Source organism: Spea bombifrons, chromosome 8 (assembly GCF_027358695.1).
Source record: "Spea bombifrons isolate aSpeBom1 chromosome 8, aSpeBom1.2.pri, whole genome shotgun sequence".
Taxonomy (NCBI): Eukaryota; Metazoa; Chordata; class Amphibia; order Anura; family Pelobatidae; genus Spea; species Spea bombifrons.
The window spans coordinates 16,445,596-16,468,386 of record NC_071094.1 but is presented as its reverse complement, the minus strand read 5'-3'; the positions used below and the strand labels follow the sequence as shown (position 1 = coordinate 16,468,386).

General features: G+C 42.6%; 1 protein-coding gene, 1 long non-coding RNA gene and 1 other non-coding gene across 3 annotated transcripts in view; 1 reads left to right on the top strand and 2 right to left on the bottom strand.

Annotated features, from left to right (window-relative positions):
* The window catches only part of PAPPA (pappalysin 1), a 492,315-nt gene that overhangs the window by 69,007 nt on the left and 400,517 nt on the right, over nucleotides 1-22,791 (top strand). The window lies entirely within an intron of this gene.
* LOC128503062 (uncharacterized) lies at nucleotides 3,690-6,792 on the bottom strand. Its single transcript, XR_008355196.1, has 2 exons — nucleotides 6,576-6,792; nucleotides 3,690-3,938 (listed from the first exon to the last, which is right to left on the bottom strand). It is a non-coding gene; the product is annotated as an uncharacterized LOC128503062 (long non-coding RNA).
* On the bottom strand, nucleotides 19,306-19,435 carry LOC128504176 (small nucleolar RNA SNORA35). Its single transcript, XR_008355408.1, has one exon. It is a non-coding gene; the product is annotated as a small nucleolar RNA SNORA35 (small nucleolar RNA).

Below are 22,791 nucleotides of genomic sequence, written 5' to 3'. Positions count from 1 at the left end.
CTCACGTCCCGGAGCAATCTTGCTCTAGCTGGGTGACAGATGTGGTTGCAGTGGGGGTGGGAAGAGGAAGAGGGAAGCCAGCTCAGAGTTTCTCCATCCCAACAAATTTGCCCATTTAAGTGAGCATGTTGGGGAGGCAGACTCAGAGGTGGGCTTTCCAGAAAAAGCTGTTCTCCCTAACAGCCGGGAGAGCAGCTCATCCAGTGTTCAGGGGATCCGGAAGGAAGGGAAGCCCAGGCAGGTTGTGGTGGTAGGGGATTTTATTAATAGGAAAACAGAAATCTGCAGCTCTGATCGCAGCAACCGAATGGTTTGCTGTCTCCCGGGTTCGGCATGTTGCAGACAGAGTGGAGTGGGAGAGGGAATAAATAGTGGGCAAGACCGTATACAAAGGGAAGGTGATTTAGAAACCACCAGGTGGGTGGATCTAGGGGCTTGGTCTATACAGATAACAGGGAGAAGCATATATTTTACCCCCAAAACAGAAAGTGATTGCAGCTTTAGTGTTAAATGACAAGCTAAAGGTCATGTCTACAAATGCTTGTAGTTTAGAGAATAAAATCCATGAACTTGTAACAGTAGTGGCAACTGAGAATGTTAATATAGTGGCTGTTACTGAAACATGGTATAATGAGAAAAATGACTTGGACATATCAATACCGGGGTACTCTTTATATAGAAAAGACGTAAAGGGCAAGAAAGGCCCTACATGTGAAAAATAACATAAAAGTTGGTGAGGAGAACATAGAGCTGGTTTGGGTTACAGTACAATTTGGCAAAAGTAAAGTAACTCGTGTAGGTGTGATTTATAGACCCCCAGGACAAGTAGAAGAACTAGATAGTGGAGGAAATAGCTAAAATGACAGTGAAGGGGGATGTTATAATCATGGGTGACTTTAATCTCCCTGATATGAACTGGAAAACCAAAGTAGATATTCTGAACTCCCTACTGGGATTATCTTTAAAACAAGTAGTTAAGGAGCCAATTCGTAAGGAGGCCATATTGTTTTCACAAATGGAGATTTGTTAACGAATATTTCTGTAGGTGAAAGTTTGGGATCTAGTGATCATCAGTCGGTGGTTTAATATATGAACAGTGACTGGGTCACACCACACAAAAACAAAAGTTTTAGATTTTAGAAAAGCTGACTTTTCTAAAATGAGAATATGTGTAGAGGAGTCCTTTTCAGACTGGGGCAATTTAAATGGAGTTTAGTAGAAATGTGATTATTTAAAAGTTATATTATTGAATATAGCAGAAAATTCTATTAGGCTGGTCAGAAGAAGAGAGAATTGCCCAGTCAGTAGCAAAAGGGATATAAAACATTTTTTTCATATATAAAGGAGAAAAGGAAAGTAAAACAAGGATTAGTTAGATTAAAAACAAAAGATGGAATGTATGTAGAAGAGAATAAAAGTCTAGCTGACTGCCTCAATTAATATTTAGGTTCAGTTTTTACAAATGAACATGAGGGAAAGGGAACTCAGTTAGGAACCTCATTTGGAGGTTCTACTTCAGTTGTCTAAGGTAAAGACAAATAAGTCGATGGGCCCTGATTGGATACACCCCAAGTTATTAAAAGAGCTTGGTGGTGTACTAGCAAAACGGTTAAGTGATTTATTTAACGAATCATTGGTAACGGGAGTCGTCCCAGGGGATTGGAAATTAGCGAATGTTCTGGCCATTCACAAAAAAGGCAGTAGGGAGGAGTCTGGCAACTACAAGCCAGTAAATCGTACATCTGTAGTGGGGAAATTAATGGAAACTATGTTAAAGGACATGATCAATGAACATCTGAAGTCACATGGGTTTCAAGATCAAAAACAATATACCAAGCTAATCTTATTGATTTTTTTGATTGGGTGACTAAAGTAATTGATCAAGGTGGTGCAGTAGACATTGTGTATCTGGATTTCAATAAGGCCTTTGGCACTGTGCCACATATAAGACTTATAAATAAACTGCAAACTCTGAGCAGTGCTCATGCCATTGTACAGATCACTGGTGAGACCTCACTTGGAGTATTGTGTACAGTACTGGAGACCTACTAAATGGTTCATGGATTACAGGATAAAATTTACCAGAACAGGTTAAAGGCATGGAAGAAAGACGTGACAGGGGGATCTGATATAAATATTTAAATGCTTAAAGGGAATCAACAAGATAAAGGAAGATCGTTTATTTAAAAGGAGAAATACTACCACAACAAGAGAACATAGTCATAAGCTAGAGGGACAAATGTTTAAAGGTAACAACAGGAAATAATTCCCAACAGATGTCACCATCCAAAAGTGTGTGTGTGTGTGTGTGTGTGTATGTATATATATATATATATATATATATATATATATATATATATATATATATATATATATATATATATATGTGTGTGTGTACATGTGTGTGTGTGTATATATATATATATATATATATATATATATATGTATGTATGTATTTACATATATAGATATATGTATACACATATATGTGTATGTATATATATATATAAAGGTTTAGGTAAATCCTAAAATTAGCGCAATCTTCACAAACTTTTTGCATGAAAAGTGTTAAAATACTGACATGTTAAATGCCCACTGGTGTCTAGTTTTTAAAAATGTATGGTTTGATGCGGTAAATCGAATTGGCTGGGTTCAAAGATGTCCCACAAATAGATGTCCAAATTCCAAAAAATGCACACCTCACAAATGTGGCCTTTTACCTTCCAAATAACCCGACAAACCCATGCATGGGGGTATCATTATACTCAGTCAGGTGACCATATGTCCCGGATTGCTCGGGACAGTCCAGCAATGGGCCTCTTAAGTCCCAAGGCAGTCTCAGTTTAGGACAATGCATTGTCCTGGAATGAGAATTTTGAGTAAAGGCGGTCTCAGCCAATCAGAAGAGTCTTCTCGACTCTCCTGCTTGGCTGAAAGTTCAGAAGCCTCTCTTGAGGCAGAGTCCCTTCTTTACACCGAGCTCAGTGCTGCAGCCAGCACCAGGTATGTGCGTGTGTGAAAGTGTTTATGTAACTGTATTTGTCTGATTGTGTGACTGTGTGTGAAATGTTTGATAATAGAGGGGTTAATTCTCTGAATGTGCTCATGTCTGGCAATAGAGAGATTAATCACCTGAAACTGCTCATGTCTGGCAATGATTGTATGTATAATATAAATATATTAAAAATATGACCTAAACTAAATTTTTGTACTTGAAGTCCTGCGAGTGCTCCTATTTTTTGTGGCTATATGTATATACACACTAATAATATATGCCTGTGTGTAATATTATCCACTTCATAGGGTGTCTCTTAATGGCAGAAATAAAAGTACTCATGAGTTGCGAGGCACATATTGGGGTGCTGTTTGACAGGAGCTGTAAATTCGTACCAGAAGTACAATGTGTTTGGGGAAAAAAACACAGAAAAAAATACCACCAGATTTTGTCAAAGGCTGGTGGTAAATAAAATTAGTGCATGGAAAGAGTTAAAATGTCAGCATTTGAAATACCTTGGGGTGTCTAGTTTTCAAACATATATGGTTTCTCACTCTCCTGCGATCCCCTGCACTGATCACACTGTGATCTCCATTCAACTCTCCATACACTTGCCATTGTGTTCTACAGCACTGAACAATGAGTAAACAGGATATACTAAGTAGTGCATAACATAACAGTTTGAAGACTTGGCTAATGTAATGACGTAAAGTCAAATTTTATTAAAAATTTCGTGCAGGAATTAAAGTTAATCTGTTTTTTTGCTTTTTTTACTGAAGAAATCCATCCACCAATCAGTAAACAACAATACTTAGAAATACATTCTCTGACAGAAAAACTTCCTTTCTTTGCATCCATGAAGAAAAAAACGCATCACGATCAATTGACGAAACTTGGAAGATGTAGATTGAAGCATCCAGAAACTGTAATCATGAGTATTAACCTAATAAGAAGACAAAATGAGAAAATAAAAATATGAGAGGGTTAGTAAATCAGTAACCAGTGTAGGATAATATTTGCCTCCTGTCTTTAATAAAATCATGACTTTATGTCACTACGTTAGCAAAAGCTTTGAATTTTTATTGCAGACAGGAGGCTCATATTATGTAAGTTTTAAGCTATAGTAAAATAATTATAACTTAAGGGATGCAGAATGTTGATTCAGAAGACCAGTCTTCAGCTCTAAGGATATCATCAGTGGCGGAACTACAGGGGTCGCAGGGGTCGCGACAGCGACCGGGCCCTGGAGTTCTGCCAGTCAGGGGGGCCCAAGGGGGGCCCAAGGGGTGCCGAGCGGTTGCTGAAAACGACCGCTCGGCAACTTTTGGGCCCCCCTGATTGACAGAAATCCAGGATGCCTCCGCTCCCCGCCGCTGCCACCGCCTGCCTCAGCGCTGCCCAGAGTGCAGTGTTGGGAGCGTGAGGTGTTTGTCACCCGAGACAAACGCCTCACGCTCCCAACACAGCACTCTGGGCAGCGCTGAGGCAGGCGGCTGCGGCGACGGCAAGTGACCTACAAAGTGGGTAGATCGTGGGAAGGGGGGGTAGGGAGGGAGTGGGTAGATCGTGAGAAGGGGGGTAGGGAGGGAGTGGGTAGATCGTGAGAAGGGGGGTAGGGAGGGAGTGGGTAGATCGTGAGAAGGGGGGGTAGGGAGGGAGTAGGTAGATCGTGAGAAGGGGGGGTAGGGAGGGAGTGGGTAGATCGTGAGAGCGGGGGGTAAGGAGGGAGAGGGTAGATCGTGAGAAAGAGATAGATGGGTTGGGGGTTGGAGGGGCCCTTAACAGATTCTCGCACCGGGGCCCTGAGGTTTCTAGTTACGCCCCTGGATATCATGTAAGGTACACCCAGTAAGAAAAGCTATGGAGGCCACAGAAGAACACACAGAATGGGGTTTTATAGAAAAATATAGGGAACATACTATAAGGTGTACATTATTCTTTACAAAGCCGTAGAATTTTTACATTAGGTATGATGGGATTACAAAAATAACCACAAAAATATATTGCTGTAAAGCACACAACCCAGACTATCATATCATGGGTATTTGGGACCCTTCATGCAGCTATTTGGCCACCAATCACTGTCAAAGTTGGCCGCATAAATTATTTCCTGTGCTTTTTCTCACCGACGCGTCTGTGTTGCTTAGATTTTTTTTTGCACAGGGTATGTGTCACGGCAGAGAAACCTAGCCAAAATAGTTTTGCTGCATCTCCTGATTACAAAAATACCTACATCCTTTTTTTTTTCCTAGAGGGCCATATCCATCCTTTACATATAGTACCCCATAGGGTAGGGGCTGTAAACGGAGGCAGGGGGTATACCTTTTAGATGTTGTGCTAGGGCAATGGGATGTAAGGTTTTTTTCTTTTTTATTATAATTATTTTTATAAAAAACTTTGTATTTAAAGTTTAATGGTTAGAGGTCATCTTAGGGACGTCTTGAACATGTTATTAACGCCAGTGATGTAGGGCTGCAACTAACAATTATTATTATAATCGATTAGTTTGCAGATTATTTTTTCGATTAATTGATTAATCGGATAAAAAAATGCAAATTTTATGTTTATTTCAAATAAAAAATTATTATTTACATTAGGATGTGTCATTAACACTTTTATCTCTTTATCACAATGTCATTTCTCTATTCACCTTCTTACAAGAACCCAAAACACATTATTTCTCAAACTAAGTTTTAATATCAAAAAGTTTTACTAGTAAATATGTAAACTATTTTTCATATTTAATGAAAAATGCCTCTTGTTTTTTATTTTCTTTATTTGCCAACCTGCCCCCAGTTATGCACATCTCACCCCCCAGCTTGCCTCTCTGTCCCAGAAATGCCTTAAACCCCACTATATGCTACTCTGGCCCATATATGCCTTATACATTCTATATGCCACATGCCACTGCGTCCCCTGATATGCCTTATACCCCCCTAAATGCCACTGTGTCCCCTGATATGCCTTATAGCCCCCTATATGCCACTGTGTCCCCTGTTATGCATTATACCCCCCTATATGCCGCTGTGCCCCCTGATATGCCTTATAGCCCCCTATATGCCACTCTGTCCCCTGATATGCCACTGTGTCCCAAAATGCCTTATACCCCCTATATGCCAGTGTGCTCCCTGATATGCCTTATAGCCACCTATATGCCACCATGCCCCCTGATATGCCTTGTACCCCCATATGCCACTGAGATGCCATTGTGCCCCCGATATGCCTTATAGCTCCTTTATGCCACTGTGCCCCCCTGATATGCCTTATACCCCCAGATATGTCTTATACCCCCCTGATATAAGAAAAACTGACAGTGCTAAAATCAGTATAAAAATATATGCTTTAACAAATATAGACAAAAAAGAATAAATACACAATACACTATAAATATATATAAATATATGGACAATACAAACAATAAATCAAATATTACAGCAAAAAAAAAAAAAACACAAATTAAAGAATGCACATAATTCATCGATCCCCAAAAAAATTCTACCTGCCCCACCAGGGGTTAATATATCAACAGAAGAAACACGGGGCAAATAAACATAAAAATAAAGATAATACTCCAGCCTACCCAGTGGTGCTTATTTGCCCCGTTTTTCTTCTGTTGATATATTAACCCCTGGTGGGGCAGGTAGAAGTGAAGGGAAGTAGCGGAGGTTGCGCACATAGCGCACTAAAATCCAAATTCCTTGCAGCGCTGCAGGGGGCCTGGATCCTCTCTGGCAGCTGGTGAGGGTCTGTGCGATGCGCACAGACATCCTCCGCTTCTCCCCTCCAGTTCCTTTGGGGCTTCCATGATGGAAGCCGCACCGAAAGGTCACGTGACGCCGGCGTTCAGTAATAGAAGCCTCAGCGGAAGAGGAGGGGAGAAGCGGAGGATGTCTACACGTTTTGCACAGATCCCCACCGGCTGACAGGGAGGAGAATCCAGGTCTCCTGCAGCGCTGCAGGGGATCTGGATTCTAGTGTTATAATCTGATGCATATTTGAGGTCGGATTATAGAAGGAGGAGAGTTTTTCAGAGCATTTGCTCTGAAAAACTCATTTTATAAATCGATAAAAATCGATTCAACTAATCGATAATGAAAATCGTTGACAACTATTTTCATAATCGATTATCGATTTTATCAATTCGTTGTTGCAGCCCTACAGTGATGTCACAATGACATCACTTAGCTCACTTTATTGTTTATTTTTTATTATTTATTGTATTTAAGGTTTTTTAAAATTCACTCTCATCCCTGCGATCCCCCTGCACTGATCACACTGTGATCTCCATGCAAATCCCTATAGATTTGTATGGAGATCACAGTGTGTGATCAGTGCCTTATTGGAGCCTGAGACCCTGCAGGGGATATCCTGTCCTTGTCAGGTTTGGGGACTTCCACTTACCTCATTGAGGGGACAGGTTCCCGGCAGCAGTTCCCTCGTGGCAAGATCGCCTGTCCGTGGGGTAGGTCTTATTCTCGGCCTTGATTTTGATGCGCGGCACACTTGGCAAAAGCGTGCACATTCCTGGTGGTGTAGGGGTATGGCTGTACTCAGGAGGAAGCATGGAGGAGTGGCTAATCAGAGGGAGAAGGGGTGGAGTTGTCCTACCTCACCCCTATCCTTGCCATACGAAGCTGAAGAGATCAGGTGTGAAGTGGAGGGGTCTTTGATCACTAACACTATAAAAACCCTGTAACCCCTTCAAAAATTGCTTGCTAGTTAAGCTGTGTGTTCCCTATTACAGACGATTTTGGAACTTTCTACTTGAATTACTGGTTTTTGACCCTTGGCTACCCTGTAACCTCGTTATTGAACCTTTGGTGTCATCTTCGACCTTGGAACTGTTTTTTTCAGTACTCTTATTCCTCTTGCTGTTGCTGTGTGCTGTTATTTTGCTTATTAAAGCCTTGATCACAACCCTGCGCTACGCTCTGTTTCTAGTTCTGACAGTCCTCCAATGACCTTCCTGGTGACGTCAGCAGTGACGCGACCTGGAAGCGAATTCCCGAGGGCGATTGGGCATTTTAAACTGTTTTAAACAGTTTTCAGGTGCTCACGCCGGCAGTTGTTACAGCAGATCTGGAAGCAGAAAGTCAGTGATGCTGGCTTCTGCTGATAGGGGGGAGTCCAGGCTGACAGCCTGTCAGGATTCCACCCTACTAGCCCGGACCATGCAATATCTATTTGTTGTCATGTGTGTCTGCACACACTAGTGGCCACTCTTCCCTCTCTGGAGCACCCGTTATTGATTGCTTGGGAGAGCTGAGCCTGATTACCTGGATTACCCTGCCTATATCAACCTGCCTTCAGTCAGGGCATTTGCATTAATGTGTTTCGACCGCTTTGCTCTGGCCCTGTACCTGACCCTGTATTCTTTCTGCCGTCTGCCCCGCCAGTGGGCTTCCTGCCGTCTGCCCAGCAGTGGGTGTCCTGCCAAACGACTTACCACCTGTACTTATTGTTCCTGCCAACTTCTTCAATACAGTTTATTACAAAATATTCTGCCTGCGGTGTGCTTCTTTATGCCTGTTTGTATCATCCCTCTATCCATAATGCATCGTGGAGTACAGACAGAACCACTTGTATCCCCTGTGATTGGGCTCCTACCCGACCTGCTTACCAGGTTCATGACACAGCCTGATCTCCCGTGTAGGAGGTCAGTGCAAGAAGGTCAGTGTCACATACCAGGTCCATACAGACGACTGTAAAGACTCGGCGCACCCAAAGATTGTGTGCAGGAGTTACAGTGCAGTAGCGGAGTTGGACAGGGCCCTAGGGCCCGGTGGGCATCTAGGGTTGTGCAGCCACATACCAGCGCCCTGTCATAGCAGCGGATGATGACAGTACAGAACTTGGAGATATATCCTGCAGGCACCCTGGAGCAGGCATGAGACATAGCACTGGAATCATGTGCAGGATGCTGCAGGCTGGAAGTAGGGAAGCTAAGCAGAGTAATATCTGAAACAAGGGACAGGGAGACCAAGCTAGAAGCATAACCAGACAAGATATACATAATACAGGGCACAACAGGGCATGAACAGGACACCCCACTACCGGGGTTACAAGACAGGACACCCCTCTACCGGGGTTACAAGACAGGACACCCCTCTACCGGGGTTACAAGACAGGACACCCCTCTACCGGGGTTACAAGACAGGACACTCCTTTACCGGGGATTCAAGACAGGACACCCCTCTTCCGGGGATACAAGACAGGACATCCCTCTACCTGGGATACAAGACAGGACACCTCTCTAGTTACATCACAGACTGACACACATAAATACAGGAACTAGCCTAGGACTGTATTATAACTATTGGAGATTCCGTCACATCTTATGGCCATAGTATGCTTAGCCCACCACTACGCCAAAGTACTCCAATGACGGTGGGTCCTAACGCTAGAGCCTGCCTACAGAGGAACTAAACATGAAGCAAACATGAAATTCAAACACATATCAGAGAGACATACCTGTAGACTGGAGACTGAGACAAACAGAACACCCGGGTGGGGCACACCTTATAAAGGGAACAGAGCTGAAGCAAAGAGCAAGACTGGAATCAAGGAATCAGAGGTTCAGGACAGAACATACAGAAATCCAGAAATGGACCACAGCAAGACAGGGAAACAAAAGACATGAAGCTCCGCAGCCTGGGTAGAGCGTGACAGTCAGGACGTTCCGGTATGTCCATAAGGGTTTCTTGAGATGTGTTTTATGGACGTACCGGTACGTCCATAGGGGCTGAAGGGGTTAAACAAGTAAATACACATAGGTTTGGACTGTGAGGGAAAAACGGAATACAAGACAGATCTAGTCATGGTTTATGTTCGTCTAGCCATTGGAGTTAAAGGATTTATTATGAATGTCAAGAGCACAAACATCCGAAATACGTTTATAAGAGATAAGACACGATAAAATGGTGAGTTTAGCCGAAAGTTGCTTAAGAGACAAAGAATCATTGTCTGGCCAATTTGTCAGTAAATCAAGAACTTTATTGATGACCCAAGTGGAAGCGTATCACGGAGTTGGAGGTTTTTGTAGTCGAATATATCTCATTATATTATATCGCGTCTGCTGCTCCCTCCTCCACTGCCCGCATGGTCTCTTCTGGGCATGGCGACCACTAGCGAGTAATTTAAAAACTGAGCACTGAGATTCATTCAGCGCTCAGTTATTGTGCCGTGTAGACCCTCTTGCCCTTGTTTTCCTTGCTGACTCTTCGTGTACCAGACCCCAGCTATTCCTAAGCATGTTAACACTCCGTGTACCAGACCCCGACTGTTCCTAAGGCTTGCTGACTCCCAGTGTACCAGACCCTGGCTATCCTTTGTTATTGATTGTTTGTTATTGTTATTGACTCCACCTTCATTTTCAGGCGTCATCCTCCGCCGCCTTACAGGGGGGAAGTACAGTAATACTAAAGGGGGGCCTGGCTGGGGCATCAATATACAAGGGGCCAAATAGACACAAACAACAAAGCAGTGTGAAATGCATTTTTTATGCTTTGTGTAGCTTATCCCATCCTGATGCGGGTGTCGGTGTGGCAGAGCCTGTCCTGGTGTGTGTGTTTGGGTGTCAATGTGGCAGAGCCTGTCCTGGTGTGTGTGTTTGGGTGTTAGTGTGGCAGAGCCTGTCCAGGTGTGTGTGTGTTTGGATGTTAGTGTGGCAGAGCCTGTCCTGGTGTGTGTGTTGGGGTATCAGTGTGGCAGAGCTGGTCCTGGTGTGTGTGTGTGTGGGTGTCGGTGTGGCAGAGCCTGTCCTGGTGTGTGTTTGGGTGTCGGTGTGGCAGAGCCTGTCCTGGTGTGTGTGTGTTTGGGTGTTAGTGTGGCAGAGCCTGCCCTGGTGTGTGTGTGTGTGTGTGGGTATCAGTGTGACAGAACCTGTTCTGGTGTGTGTATGTTTGGGTGTCGGTGTAACAGAGCCTGTCCTGGTGTGTGTGTGTTTGGGTGTCGGTGTAGCAGAGCCTGTCTTGGTGTGTGTGTTTGGGTGTCGGTGTGGCAGAGCCTGTCCTGGTGTGTGTGTCTGGGTGTCGGTGTGGCAGAGCCTGTCCTGGTGTGTGTGTGTTTGGGTGTCGGTGTGGCAGAGCCTGTTCTGGTGTGTGTGTTTGGGTGCTGGTGTGGCAGAGCCTGTCATGGTGTGTGTCTTTGGGTGTCGGTGTGGCAGAGTCTGTCCTGGTGTGTATTTGGTCTTCTGGCACTTTACTTACTGTAGGAATAAATAAGACTATTTACCGTATTGGCTCGAATATGGGAGTGAGAGGAAAAGTAAAGGTTTTGTGTTATTTACTCTTATTTCAATCTGCAAATTTTATTAAAATTAGTGGCACTAAATTGTGGCTTCAGGTGTCCCGTGTATGATGACTTTTTTTAGTGTACTGGTTACTCCCAATCGCATCACATAAGATTCGATCTTGTATTATTCCCGGAGCACTGATGTCATCTTTATCCAGTACACACCAATAACGAAGAGTTAAGATTCTGTCTATTTTATTTATTTCCATAAAAAGGCCACCAAAATCCCCAGCACCAGGCCTACGTTCGCTTTCTGCATATATATATAAAAAATATATATAAAAAATATATATTTTTATATATATATAAAAATAATTTTGTGAGCAAGTCCTAAAATTAGCACATTAGCTTAAAACAATTCTCGCATTGAAAGAGTTAAAATACTGGCATATTAAATGCCCATGGGGTGTCTACTTTTAAAAAATGTATGATTTGATGGGGTAAATTGAATTGGTCGGGTTCAACAATGTCCCAATAAACACGGGGGGGGAGGATGGCCACACATCTAATTTGCAATTAGAAAAATGCACACGTCCCAAATGTGGCCTTTTAGTTCCCCCAAAAAATGACAAACCCATGCATCTGGGGTATCACTGTACTCAGGAAATGTTACTGAACACATATTGGGGTGTCAACATTCATACATAAATTAGGTGTGTGGGGAGAAATACACACAAAAAATGCTCCTGCAAACTTTGAAAAAATGCTGTTGGTAAAATGTGTGCATGCAAAGAGTTAAAATGCCTGCATTTAAAGTACCCTGGGGTGTCTAGTTTTCAAAAATATATGGTTTTATTGGGCACACTGAAATGGCCCGGCTCAAAGATGTACCAAATAGGGCATGGGCTGTGGATCACCGAATGCCAAAGTTCAACATTGAAAAATGCACATGTCCCAGATGTGGCCCTTTTGCCCCCAAACAGCCAGGCAAAATCATTCATGTGAGGTATCGCTGTACTTAGGAGATGTTGCTGAACACATATTGGGGTGTTTTATGATTGACAAAGTTTGACAAAGACTGGTGGTAGATATAGTGCATTGGAAAGAATTAAAATACTAGCATTCGAAATACCCTGGGGTGTCTAGTTTTCAAAAATATATGATTTGATGGGGTAAACTGCATTGGCCGGCTTCAAAGATACCCGAAATGGCACATTTGGAAAAAATGGCTTTGAAATTGCAAAACGCTACCTGTACTTATCGCCCTATAAAAAACATAAAAACATTGGGTATTTCTAAACTCAGGATAAATAGTAGAATCTATTTAGCAGGTTTTTTTTATTACCTTTTATAGATGAGTAAAATTTTTCAACTAAAAGTTAGAAAAAGTAATTTTTTTCTAATTTTTTCACCATATTTTATACTTTTTTAATAGTAAATAATATGATACAATCAAAACAATATCATTGAAAGAAAGCCCTTCTTGTCCTGAAAAAACAACATATAACTTGTGTGGGTTGAGTAAACGGGAAAGAAGAAAATTACAGCTAAACACGAGCAGCGCAGAAATGTTAAAACGGCTATTGTCACGAAGGGTACAAAAAATAAAATCAGCCTTTGTCAAGCAAATTTGGTCTGATGTTTGTCAGAGCTCCTCTAACACGCAGCCATCGCGTTTGACAGCCAAGCCACGCCCTGAGATAAGGATTGCTGCCTTGCTCTCAAACAAGCTTAGTCTTGGTATGTTACACAATAGGTAAATGTGCTGTATTATTTTTTTAAGGACCAATGGCAATGGGAAAAACAGGTAAGCCAGGAAAGGAAATATTAAATAGAAATCAGTGCAAGGATAGACAAGGATCATAGGATGAGCGAAGAGACTGTGTAGGAGTTTATTTGGAGATGAGCGAGCAGTAGTAGTGTAACCTCTACGAATAGCTTTCGAAGTGAGAGTCAGGATTTGAAAATATATTTTGAAGCCTACAGGCAACCATTGAAGACACTGACAGAGGAGAGAGGTGTTAGCATACCCACTGGCATAACTACAGGGGTCGCAGCAGTTTGCAGCTGTGAAGGGGCTCATGCCTCTGTGCGTCCTCAGGGCAACCCCTGTGATCCCTTGTTCCTGTCATCTCATACAGATTCAAAGTAGTTTATAAAACGCCCTTCCGACCTGGACCGCACCGCTTCAGGTCAGAAGGGCCCTTTTTAAACTATTTTAAACACCATTGGGAAACAGAAACATATCTGGGTCACCTTACGTCATGTTAACCCTCAGTGAAACTGAGGCTGCCAGCACAGTGTGTGAGCAGCCGGAAAGAGAGCTGCAGGACCAGTGAGAGGGAAGCACTGGCAGGGGATTGTTTGTATGTATGTATGAATGTGAGTATGGCTGTGTAATTGTGTGTGAGCATATATTCAGAACTTTAAAATTTGCGAGAAGGAATAAATAAACTCTTAAGAATCAAAACTGCTAGAAATATGGAGAAACTAAAACAAAGATTCTACCAATATATTTTGACCTTTTCAAAAATAATATAATTCCAGCTGTTGGCCATTGGGTACATTGACAATTAGGACGTCTATATCCTCTATATCAGGTGCTCAAATTTAAGTGCATCACCAAATACAACAGGTACATGAGAGCTTTAGACCTTTCTGACCAGCGTCTACAGTTGTACCTGTTGAAGAAGACAAAGACATGGTACAAAAAGAAGGCTATTTACCTGATCCAGGTTGCCATGTTTAACACGTACGTACTGTACAAGAAATGTGGCACTGAGAAGATCTAAACCCTCCTAGACTTCCAGCTCAAAATTCTAAGGGTCATTCTCTTTGAGGAGTCTACCCTGACCATGCAAGACGAAAATGTCCTGCGTCTTACAGGCAGGCATTTTCCTTCCACAATCCCTCACAATGGTGCCAGATAGAGGCCTCACAAAATATGCAGAGTCTGTTCCAAAAAGGGTATTAGGAACGACTCCAGGTACCAATGCCCATCCTATCCCTCTTTGCCAGGACTCTGCATCGATGATTGCTTCATGATCTACCATACCATGGTAGACTATTAGATTTGTTTTATCTATATTTATTTTTTATGTTGAGTTAGAGTGAGCCACAAAGGGGAAAACAGCACGGGAAATTATTTCTACAGCTAACTTTGGCAGTAATTGGTAGTCAAATAGCTGTGTTAAAAGTGTCCAAATACTCTTGATTAAATACGTGGAGGCTTTACACATGGCAGGGCTCTGCTATGGAGCAGAGTGGGGCAATTGCCCCAGGCGGCACTTTTGAAGAGGCGGCACTTTTTGACGTAGCAACCCACAACAAGCTATTAACTTGTCTGCGGACCTAATTCACGCTGTGCTGCGCAGAACGTCTTCTCCTCTGTAATTGGAGGTCAGCTCTCGGCTAGCAGCATGGGCATGAGTTTCCCGGAGAGCGAGATGACGCCAGGCGTCACGTCAGAGCTCACCAATTACAGCGACTTTCTTTTCACCCTGTAATGGTATTTCATATAATTTTGCATATAAACAAGGTGCTGTTGCATGTAAATTCTCACTTCCTGATAAATTTAATTTTAGTTTTAACTATCATGGTATAACATAATGGATGTTGGCCAGAATTTCACAGTTCGCACCAGGCAGCACAATGTCTTGGGCCGGCCCTGGCTTTACAGCAATATATGTTTTTATGTTTTCAAAGCAAATTAGGGGGTGCTAAAATGGCCCATTTGAGACCACTAAAGGAAAATGTTAAAATTGTTTGGAATCAGTAACGGGCATGTTTATACTTGCTCCTTGTAATGTCCAGAAAACTAAACTAACCCTATCCATGTGGGGTATTTCTGTAATATGGAGATGCAGCGGAAGAAATTCTCTGCTATAACACACAACCTGTGCAAATTTCCTAAGCAACACAGACGTGTTGGTAAAAAAAGCAAGGAAATTATTGGTATGGTTGACTTTGGCAGTGATTGATGGTCAAATGGTTGCATGTAAAATGGGTATTCTGCTTCACAAAAATATATACTTTTTTATATATATTTAGAATTAGGGGGTTCTAAACAGGTCTAAATGAGACATAGGGCCACTAAAGCAAAATGTGAAAATGTAATGTTTGGAATCTGTAACCAACATGCTCCAACTTGTGCCCAGAAAAGCAAAAATGAACAGGATGAGTTAAGGGATTTGACTGTATGCCTCAGTTCATTTACATTTGTTCACACCTTTCCCTTTGGAGCCAGAGTCCAATATAAAACTTGATTACCTCATGATGGGTATTATCACTTTCCACAGGAAGATGTTACCTCTGGAAAGGTGAAGGGTATCAATAAGCACAGGGTACAATTATTGAAGGCATAATGTCCAAAATATGACCAAATATGTCCAAAAAGATGGTTGCATAACTTTTGGGCCCTACCATCCATGCCAGTGATGTGCTGGTTTCAGGGACACCAAACACACCATGGAGGCATGACCATAACAGGTGTTATGTGAAAGTTTCCTTTTGGCAACCTGAAGTGTGGAGTTTGATATGAAAATGAGCACTGGGACCAGAAGCATATTTTGTGATCCCAGGCAAAGATTTAGCAGGATGTCATAATCTGCTAAACCCCTGTCAGAACTAGAAACGGAGCGTATCAAGGCTTTAATAAGCAAAACAACAATATACAGCAACAGTAAGAGGATAATCCAAAGAGTAGTCAAAAACAGTTCCAAGGTCAAAGCTGGCAGCAAAGGTTCAATAAAGAGGTCACAGTCCAAAATCCGGGACAAAGGCAAGAAGGGGAATCCAAAGGGTAGCCAAGGGTCAAAACCACTAGTTCAAGTAGATAGTTCCAAAGTCATCTATAGGAGGTAATAGGGAACACACAGGAAACTCATCTTAACAAGCAAGCATTTTGTGAAGGGGTTACAGGGTTTTTCTAGTGTCAGTGGTCAAAGGCCTCTCCCCTTCACACCTGGTCTACTCCCCTTTGTATGGCAAGGACAACTCCACCCCTTCTTGCGCTGATTAGCCACTCCCCCATGCTTCCATCCTTCCTCTTGAGTACAGCCACACCACCATAAAAGCGCGTGATTTTGCCAAGCATGGCGAGCATTGAATTCGAGGCCAGAGATACGGCCTACCCCACGGACAGGCAATTGCGCCATGAGGGAACTGTCGCCGGGAACCTGTCCCCCGAGAGGAAGACCCCCTCCATAAGGTAGGTGGAAGTCCCCGATCCTGACAGTCTTCCCCCCCTTACAGGCGATCTTGGAAGGACCTGTGTGTCATGCCACGACATGAGTAACTGGGGCTTGGCACTGAATGGGTTAAGGGATTTGACTGAGGCTAAGTCCAGTAACATTTGTTCGCACCTTTCCTTTTGGAGCCAGAACCCAAAATAAAACTTGATTACCCAATGCTGGGTATTGTCACCTGGGACAGGAAGGTATGCCTGTGGAAGAGTGAAGGACCAGACATCCTGGCTACATCTCCCTAGGGTGTGGAGACAGGGTATCAAGGGACACAGGGTAAAATTATTAAATGCATAATGTCCCCATTTTGGGCCCCATCGCACATTGCATCCTTATGCCTGTGATGTGCTGGTTTCAGGGAGACCAAACACGCCATGCAGGCATGACTATAGCAAGTGTTATGCGAACGTGTCCTTGTGCCAACTGATACAGGTGTGGAGTTTGGTATGAAAATGATCACTAGGACCAGAGAATTATGATGATCCTGGTGTCATAATTACGCCAAGCTCGGCTGGCGTCATATTACATATTTTGTGATCCCAGACCAAAGTGGAGAAGATATAACCCCGCCTTCAAAAAGTCATAGTTCTGAACCCCCTACTCCCATCACTTTGCTCATCAACCACAACTGTCCCTAAATTAACCCTAAACACCCCATTAACCAAAACTTCCCCTCAATTAACCCTAAACACCCCATTAACCACAACTGCCCCTAAATTAACCCTAAACACCCCATTAACCATAACTGCCCCTCAATTAACCCTAAACACCCCATTAACCACAACTGTCCCTCAACTAACCCTAAACACCCCATCAACCACAACTGCCCCAAAATAACCCTAAACACCCCATCAACCACAACTGCCCCTAAATTAACCCTAAGCACCCCATCAACCACAACTGCCCCTAAATAAACCCTAAACACCCCGTCAACCACAACTGCCCCAAATTAACCCTAAACACCCCCATCAACCACAACTGCCCCTAAATTAACCATAAACACCCCATTAACCACAACTGCCCCTAAATTAACCCTAAACACCCCATTAACCACAACTGCCCCTCAATTAACCCTAAACATCCCATTAACCACAACTGTCCCTAAATTGACCCTAAACACCCCATTTACCATAACTGCCCCTAAATTAACCCTAAACACCCCATTAACCCATAACTGCCCTTAAATTAACCCTAAACACCCCATTAACCATAACTGCCCCTAAATTAACCCCCACATCCCCTTTCAGCAGCCCAAATATGAATTTTATACTCACAGTTAGATGAGTGTCACAGCCATGTGGATGCTATAAGGAAAGGGGCGGGGCCAATCTGCTCCTGACTACAGGGAGGGACTAGGAGATGGACGGGCCAATCGGCAGCGACTGCAAGGAGGGACTGGAAGAAAGGGGCGGGGCAAAATCGGCAGTGACTGCAGGGAGGAACTGGTAAGTATTAACTGCTGCTGTGAGTCACACTGAAACAGATTATAAAACGAGGTGTATTTTTCAGAGCATCGTTGGCAACGATTTTCATTATCGGTTATTATCGATTTTATCAATTAGTGGTTGCAGCCCTAGTATGGAAAGTATGGTGTGTGCTTCTGCGAGTGAATGGAGATATGAAAGGCGTGTGAATGGTCAGTAATTAGGGTTGAAGCCTTCATGTGGCATTACTGCTCACGTAGAAAGTTAAATTATGGCACAAAAAGTGAGGGGCTGCATGTGTTTCTAGTACAAACCTGGAGTGCGCAAGACACAAATGAACATGTCGCTATGGTTAGAAAAAGCATATTTTCTAGCCAAAGCAACATATTCCATCATTATTTGTGCACTCAACTTTTGTCCTAGAAATAAATGTAGCCCCTCATTTGAAGCTTCAAGGGGTGTACTTTCTTGAAATGTGTACTTTATGTACCCTGATTTAACTTCCCAGATGTCTAGACCACTTTAACTTCAGATATGGCAGATTTGAAAATCTTGTAAAAAAATAGTTTAACCCCTTCGTGACAAAGGATGATTCTATTTTTTGTACCCTTCGTGACAATGGCTGTTTTATCGTTTCTGCGGTGTTTGTGTTTAGCTGTAATTTTCTCTTAACCCATTTACTAAACCCACACAAGTTATATATTGTTTTTTTCAGGACAAGAAGGGCTTTCTTCAGACAATTTTTTTCATATGATGTAATTTCCTATAATAAAAATAATAAAATATGACGAAAAATTGAAAAAAAAAACACATTTTCTCACTTTTATTTGAAAAATCTTTTATTCATCATAAAAAACTACTGAAAAAACCTGCTAAATAGATTCTACTATTTGTCCCGAGTTTAGAAATACCCAATGTTTTTATGTTTTTTTGCTTTCTTCTACACGTTATGGGGCAATAAGTACAAGTAGAGTTTTGCTAATTCAAAACCATTTTTCTCTGAATCTGGTAATTCTGTCTCTATGTGGTATTTGGGGCATCTTTGAAGTCAGCAAATTAAATTTACCCCACCAAACCATATATTTTTGAAAACTAGACACCCCAGGGTATTTTAGATGCTGATAGTTTAACCCTTTCCATGCACTAATCCTACCACCAACCCTTGTCAAAGTTTGTGATAGTAATTGTTTTTGGTGTTTTTTTCACATACTTTGTACTTCAGGTGTGAAATTACAGCTCCTGGTATATGTTGCTGTCACACAACACCCCGATATGTGTTCAGCAACATCTCCTGAGTACATTGATACCCCACATGCATGGGTTTGTCAGATTGTTTGGGGGCAAAAGGGCCATATTTGGAACATGAGCAATTCAAATTCAGTAGGAATTTTACATCTGGGTAAAGAAAAATGCTTGTACCCAACTATCAGTAGGGACAGGTTACAAGAAAGCCTGGCCTATCTCCAAGAAGGGATTTGATCTAGCACCTTAAGTGGTCCCTCATTCCACGGAATGGACACAGGGTTCACTTGACAGTGCAAATAAAAACGCTTAAAAATGGTGGAGCAAATAAAAGCTAAAAAACAGTAAATGTAACAAAAACTTAAAAAAAAAATACAAAAATGGAGCAGGAACAAAAAAAAATTAAAAATGGGAAACTGTGTGATACAGCGTGAAGCAGTTACCGACACAGAGTGCAGGTTTTCCAGGGCAATCTGGACAGTAAAATGTGGTGTCCTTTCTTTGCCCCCTGCTGTAGCATACCCTGCATCTCTTTTGGGGATTCTGCTTCTTTGCTGTAGGGGGGATTTTAAAAATAAAATGGGTAGCCCCAATTCTGTTGGTTCCCATCACTACTTGGGGACCAGGTGCATCACGGTACAAGATACCTGAAATTACTTCGAGCTGAAACTGCAAAAAAGACAGCTTCAGCCCAGTGTCTGCTTTTTTGTGCAGCAAAAAAGCGTTATAGGTTGCAATTTGCATTAGATAAATTGCAACCTTCTTGTACCAGGCCTTTTTCTTCCTCATAATGAGGTAGGGCTATAGGAGTTGATCTGACAGATCAACTCCACCCATGTGCTTGTTATAGGCCCTGATGCACACTGGCTTTCTAGTGACCCCAGCTCTGCCACGGACAGAAACCTCCACGGTTCTTTCATCGTGGATGGTGCTCAGCATGCACACCTCTTTTCTGTCCCTGAACTTCAATGCCAAAAGCTCCTCTTGGCGTAGAGCTGAGGTCTCCCCTTTCCTAGCCGGGTTCGTACCAGGTGTTGTGGGAAACCCAAGCGGTTCTTTTTTATAGTACCGCAAGCTACCGTATCGAAACAATACAGCAGCTTGAACAAAGGGACGCTTGTATAGAAGTTATCTACATACAAGTGGTAGCCTTTGTTCATAAGGGGGAATATTAGGTCCCAAACAATCTTGGCACTGGTGCCCAGATGGTCTGGGCAACCTGGAGGGTCAAGGTAGCTATCCTTACCCTCGTATACCCGGAAGGCATGAGTATATCCTGTCTCGCTCTCGCAGAGCTTATACACCTTCACTCCATACCTAGAGCGCTTGGAAGGAATATACTGCTTGAATCCCAACCTTCCTTTATATTTCATCAGGGATTCATCCACGCAGATATCCCTTCCAGGTGTATAAACCTCTGGAAACCTGGCAGCGAGATGGGTAATCAGGGGGCGGATTTTGTAGAGCCTATCAAACTGGGGGTCCTCCTTAGGGGGGCACAGGCTATTGTCGCTAAAATGCATGAAACGAAGAATCATTTCATACCTTTGCCTAGTTATAGTTTGGGCATAAATGGGGGTACTAAAGATGGGGCTGGTGCTCCAGTAGGAGCGGATGGAGGGCTTTTTTATAATGCCCATTAACATTGTGAGTGCCCAGAATTTAAGAAATTCTGGCACGTCAATGGGAGTCCATGGCTGTTTTGCCCAAAAAGAATTAGGGCTAGCAGCACGGTGCTGCTGGGCATAAATGTTTGTTTGCGTGACAATGTCTCCCAAGACATCGTCTCCCAAAAAAACCTGCACAAATTGCAGTGGAGTGAATCCTGTAACATCAATATTGATGCCAGGAATTCCAGAAAAAGGAGGGATAGCTGGCTTGTACCTATTAGGCGCTACCCATGCCTCTGGTGCACTGCCATGACTACGTGTGGCAGGCATCCTAACAGCCACAGATACATCACTAGATGTATCTGTGAACTGACCAACGTCAAAATCTGTTTTTTTTGGTGTTGCTCAATGCCTCGATGTCGAGGGATTAGAGCAACACCGTTTGAGTGAAAAAATCGATCACGGATCGATTTTTTCACCCGTTTAAAGACGTGCCGGTCCTGGCACGTCAATTGTCATAATCGTCACGATTTTCGGTGACGTGCCCGGACCAGCAATTGTCATCAAGGGGTTAAAAACATTTAGGGGTGATGCATGCAATTAGACAGCTCTAGACAGCTGGGAAGTTAAATTATGTTACATAAAGTATACATTTGCAGAAACTACACCCCTTGGCGCATCAAATGAGGGGCTGCATGTATTAGTAGCACAAGACTGGAGTGTGCAAGACATAAATGAACTTGTCGCTTTTAATTTTTTTTTTTTAATAAGTGTGATACTCACTTATTTGTTGTGCACGTCAGATTTGTGATACAAATACAAATAAGACCACATTTGCTGCAACTGGGGGTAGTAGTTTCTAAAATTATATAGTTGTGTTGGCATATTTTAAAATCCCAGGCAGCTAGAGCTGTTTAATTGACGGCAGCCATGCATTCAATATAAAGATGTCTAGTAAATTGAACTTTTAGCAATAAAATATTAGAAAAACACAGTCTACTGTTCTCAATTTCTGTTTATTTTAGACCGGTTAAATAACAACGAAAGAAAAACCCAAAAATACGTGCTACTTAGGTGAGATGTGATAAATAATAAATAAATTGTATAAATACTTCCCTAGTATGGACCGCAGCTGCCCAAGCAACACTCTTCCTCAAAAGTGTAGAAAATGCAAGAAAACCAGAAATGTATGGGGCGCAGGTGCATATATAGGGAAAAAAAACAAACAAAAACAACACAATATAGTGTAGATGGTATGTTCAATAGTAGTTGCTAAGTAATATGTTGCACTCACAAGTGAAAGAGGCAAATCCAACCCATCAATATGGACTGGAAAAAAACTTTAATGTTCTTCAAGGTAAATCTAAAAAACAAACTAAAATAGTGCAGTATCTTCAGGTAAAACAGTATATACCAATGGTAATGCACTCACAGTTTTTTCATGCACAAAGTGCATATGCAGGCATTTGGTTAAAATCTCATCAAAATGAAGTCCAATTGACACACAGATTTCTGATTTTTGCTGGTTTTGCTGAATTTGCTGACACCTACAGACATCTGCACCAATTGATTTCCTGAAGAAGCCCAAAGGGCGAAACGCGTAGAAAGACTCAATTGGACTTCATTTTGATGAGATTTTAACCAAATGCCGTATTTGCTTGATTATAAGACAAGGTTTTTTCCAGAGCAAATGCTCTGAAAAATACCCCTCGTCTTATAATCAGGGTCGTCTTATAATCAGACCTAAAATAGATCTGACTATGAGACTAAGATCCAGATCCCCCTCAACTTACCGGTGCTTCTGAGTCCCTGGTGTGTAGCCGGGGCAGCCGGAAGGAGGTACGGTTAGCAGTGGGGGTTGTCTGCGTCTACATCTGTCTGTGACCTTCCCTGGTTCTCCAGCGGCAGTTATATTTTTCGAGAGAGGCAGAGGTCAGGTGGGTGAGTTCTGCTCTTGGAGGGGCAGATTGTTTGGGGCACCAGTTTTGGAGGGCATTGATGACCCAAATGAACTGACCGACTACGGAGTCAACTTGTTTGGGGTC